The sequence below is a fragment of the Colobus angolensis genome, unplaced genomic scaffold (assembly GCF_000951035.1).
Source record: "Colobus angolensis palliatus isolate OR3802 unplaced genomic scaffold, Cang.pa_1.0 Scaffold106, whole genome shotgun sequence".
NCBI lineage: Eukaryota > Metazoa > Chordata > Mammalia > Primates > Cercopithecidae > Colobus > Colobus angolensis.
Window position 1 is genome coordinate 4,686,769 of NW_012111586.1, and position 4,220 is coordinate 4,690,988.

Genomic DNA, 4,220 nt, shown 5'->3' on the forward strand with positions numbered 1-4,220 from the left:
TCATCAGTCCCTGGGAACGAGCCCAGTGACCTCCCCTCAGCTCACTCGTGTACCCTTGGAAATTGGACCCATGATTTCGCCTCCTCCTACACATAGGACCCCGGGAACTTGCCTCACGATTTCACCTCCTCTTGCTCGCCGGCCAGTGGAAACTAGTCCTATGGACTTCCCAACCCTTTCTCACAGAGTTTTGGAAACTGGGCTGATGATCTCTCTGCCCTCTCACTGGTCCTCAGGGAGAAGTTATAATGACCCCCTTCTCTCCCCAGCATCTTCCCCACCAACTGGCAGCTTTTACCGTGGCAGCCTTAAGCCTCTAGACTCTTGTGAACCCAAACCACAGCTTGACCTGCCCCTTGAGAAAAATTTTTGTGGCTCCCCACTCTCTTCTCAGGCAGGTAGGCCTGGCTTTCCCAGGTCACCTCAGGAGGGCTCTTATCATTACTCCCATCTTTCTTCAGAGGCTTACATGCCTACTCCTGGGAGTCCTTGCTATGCCGTCCGCCTGCACCCCAGGAGTACTGATTCTCCTTGGTCACCCCAGTCCCAGGCTCCCAGGAAGGCTTGCGTTGAGTCCCTTCTCTCCTGGGAGCCAAGTGGGAACTCTTACCTCATCCTAACTCCGGGCACCACAATTTCTGGTCCCCCCTGTTCCCAGGAACTATCTCGTCCCCATGGTCCTCATTCTGTCCTTTCCTTCCCTTCACCGCTGGGCAACCAGTTTATATCTCCACCCCAGTCACTTCCCCGCAGAAGCTATAATGAACCCCCTCTTCCCACCCCAGTTTCCCCCCAGCCGAAGTCCCCTAAGTCCCCAGAGTTAAGACAGTCACGTACGCCCCACAAATGTCTCTCCCTAGTCAACACTCCCCAGCACACCCCTTCTAGCCAGCCCAAGCCCACTAAGGCCCGCACCTCTCCCTCACCTCCCTCCTGCCTCTCTGGTCCTTCTTGTATGGAGCCATACATCACAACTCCTTCAAATTCCAGCCCCAAAGAACTTCCCCCAGGGACTGCCTTACCGACTGTGGTCCATAGATCCCTCAAAACGGTTATCCCCACTTCTCTTCCCCTCTGCCTTCCTTGTGATCCTGCCTCGCCCAATAGTTATGCTCAGAGCAGCCCCCATGGGCCCTCTATAGGGCCCCCCTGCAATACCCATATATACTCTGTGGTTCCCTCCACACCCCATCCCTGCCCACTGTCTGGCTCCCTCAATCATTCAAAAGGCCTCCCTCCCATTGTGCCTCTGTGTGATACCTATAGCACTCCTAGGGGCCCACCCCAACCTCGTCGTCAGCCTGTGATGCCTCCTTGTTCTACCCACATCTATTCTTTTATCCCTTTGAGAACACCCTTTGATCCTCAAAGTTTACCCATTGTCCCCCGAGTCCGGGCCTACCCTGATACTGTCCCCTGTGGCCTCCATATCTACCCTGTGGCCTCTCAAGGCCCTTGCAAAGAGCCCCTGCAGATCCCTTACAGCTGCCCTTTGCCTTCATCCAAGGATTCCAGCTGTAACACCAATCCCAACTGTAGTTCGACTATTATTAGAGAATGCCAGAGTAGTGACAGTGAGAGCAGGAGTTCCCACCAAAGCCAAAGCCGGAGCCAAAGCAAGAGTCCCCATCATGACAGAAGTCAGAGCCGGAGCAAGAGCCATCATTTGAGCAGAAGTCCGAGCCAGAAAAGGAGTCCCTATCCTAGCAGAAGCTGGGGCCGGAGCAGTAGTCCTCAACAAAACACAAGTCAGGGCCAGAGTGAGAGTCCCCAGCTTAGCATAAATGAGCGCCAGGGTGAGAGTCCCCAAATTAGCAGAGGTCAGGGCAAGAGCAAGAGTCTATGATGGCAAAAGTCGGAACCGGAGCAAGAGTCCCCAACATAGCAAAGGTCAAGGCCAGAGCAAGAGTCCCAGCAGGGGCAAAAGTCACAGAGTGAGAGTCCTCACCATAACAAGAAATGAAGGCCAGAGCAAAAGTTCTGACCAGACCAAAAATCTAGGCCAGAGCAAGGCATAGATAGTAACAAGATTGCCAGCTATAACAAGCATCCCAGCTGCAGCAACCAGGACCAACTTGTGGACTCCTCATCTGAAGTCTTCATTTCTCTTGTACTCTGCCTCCTCGCTCTTGTCCTCTTGTCCCCTGCTACCCCCATAGCAGTCATCCTACAAGTCCCTGTTTTGGTTCACACTTCAAGATTCTGTGTGCCCTCCTTATCCTACCTTTCTGGGGTCTGGGAACTCTCCCACCATGACCCTCAACCCTCTGATTCTAAGCATTATGGTGCTGGTCACTGCATGACGCTAGGTAAGTTACCCGCATCTCTTCATCACATTGAAACGTTATTTATTTTTTTTTGTATCTTACTGAGCTATCAGTTGTAGTGCTCACATAAGCTAGAAGACATGAAAGTACTTTCTAAATAGGACTGTTCAGAAGAAAAGGGCCTTTTGCTTTTAAGTTCAAAGCTTCCCAGAGCCTCTATAGTTTCTCCTAATCTTCTGCAGGCTTTCCTCAAGAGTCCTCTCCTGAGCTCCCATTCTTCTAAGTTTCTCTTACTCCAAGGTCCCTCTCCTTGATGACCCCCGCACCGTACCATGAGAGTTACATCTTTATCAGACAACCCTGGGATAGGAAGGCCCACCCTCTGCTACTGTTCCCTCTCACACTTCTCTGGCAGGCAGGCGGGATGCAAAAGCAGGAGTGGGCACTAGCTGGATCCAAGTTGCCCCTAGACTCTGAGGTGGGGTCAGGTAGTAGGGGGTAGAGGCAAGACTGGGAAAACCAATAAGCCTGTCTTCTCTCTTTTAGGCTGCCACAGAGCCCAAATTCCCTGCCGTTCGACTGGCTTTACAGTATTTTGACATGACTTACAGTGTGCAGTTTGGAGATCTTTGGCCATCAATCCGTGTCAGTCTCCTCTCAGAGCAGAAGTATGGTGCACTAGTCAATAACTTTGCTGCCTGGGATCATGTAAATGCTAAGCTGGAGCAGCTGAGTGCCAAGGACTTTGTGAATAAAGCCATCTCCCACTGGGAACTGCAGTCTGAGGGTGGCGAATCTGCAGCCCCATCCCCTGCCTCCTGGGCCTGCAGTCCGAACCTTCGATGCTTCACTTTTGCCAGAGGGGATGTCAGTCGCTTCCCTCCTGCCAGGTAGGATCTGGAGCCGTGACAAGCAGTCCTGAGTGCCTGCAGGAAGTAGATATGATGAGACTCAGCGTCTACTCTCTGTGATAAGGACCATAATATTGCTAATATTTATGGCATGTTTATACAGACTAGGCATTTTTTGAGGTGCTTTGTATATGTTATCTCTTTTTGTTCTGTCAACAGCCTTATGAAGTAGTTATTATTGCTCCTCTTTTACATTTGGGGAAACTGAGGTACACAGAAGTTAAGATTCTTACTTGCTTTAGGTCCCTCAGGTGGTAAGTGATGTGGCTAATATTTAGACCCAGAACCTGCACTTTGAACCCACTCTGCTCTGTGCCTCTGGTAGAAAACAGCCACCTTTTACATGAGCACTCACTGGGCCCTCTCAAGTTGAAATGTGTGTTATTCACAGCAGTCTTCTCATTTTGCCCTCATAGCCACCCATCAAAGTGAATAGGAAAAGTAACTTCATGGTAGCAAAGAGGTAATGGGACTTTCCTAGGAAATAGGGCTGGCATAGGGGCACAAACTTGGTATTAGACTGGGAAAAAGAAAGAACTTCCAGTTTCTTGATTCAATCCTCATGTATATGAAATTGCATGAGAAAAGACTGTGGAATCAAATGCTGAATTCTGCTTTAACAATTAAGGAGAGCTCCATGTTAGTTGTAGGGTATGGGAATCGATATCCTACAACTTTTTGAAAGACTTTATCAGACTTTCAAAAAGACTGATTTATTTTTTGAAAAGAATAAATTTTGAAAGACTGATTTATTTATTTAAAAATATTGACTGGGCATGGTGGCTCACGCTTCTAATCCTAGCACTTTGGGAGGCCAAGGCGGGTGGATTGCCTGAGCTCAGGAGTTCGAGACCAGCCTGGGCAACACGGTGAAACCCTGTCTCTGCTAAAATACAAAAAAATAGCTGGGTGGCTGGGCACGGTGGCTCATGCCTGTTATCCCAGAACTTTGGGAGGCCGAGGTGGGTGGATCACGAGGTCAGGAGATCAAAACCATCCTGGCTAACACGGCGAAACCCTGTCTCTACTAAAAGTACAAAAA

At 49.9% G+C, this 4,220-nt stretch overlaps 1 protein-coding gene across 1 annotated transcript in view; it reads left to right on the top strand.

The window, feature by feature from the left end:
- The first annotated feature begins 2,812 nt into the window (after positions 1-2,812).
- FAAH (fatty acid amide hydrolase) overlaps positions 2,813-4,220 on the top strand; it is a 63,248-nt gene continuing 61,840 nt past the window's right edge. The window contains exon 1 of the mRNA XM_011946744.1: positions 2,813-2,975. The gene's annotated coding sequence lies outside the window, so the exon portion shown is untranslated. The remainder of the gene's footprint in view (positions 2,976-4,220) is intronic.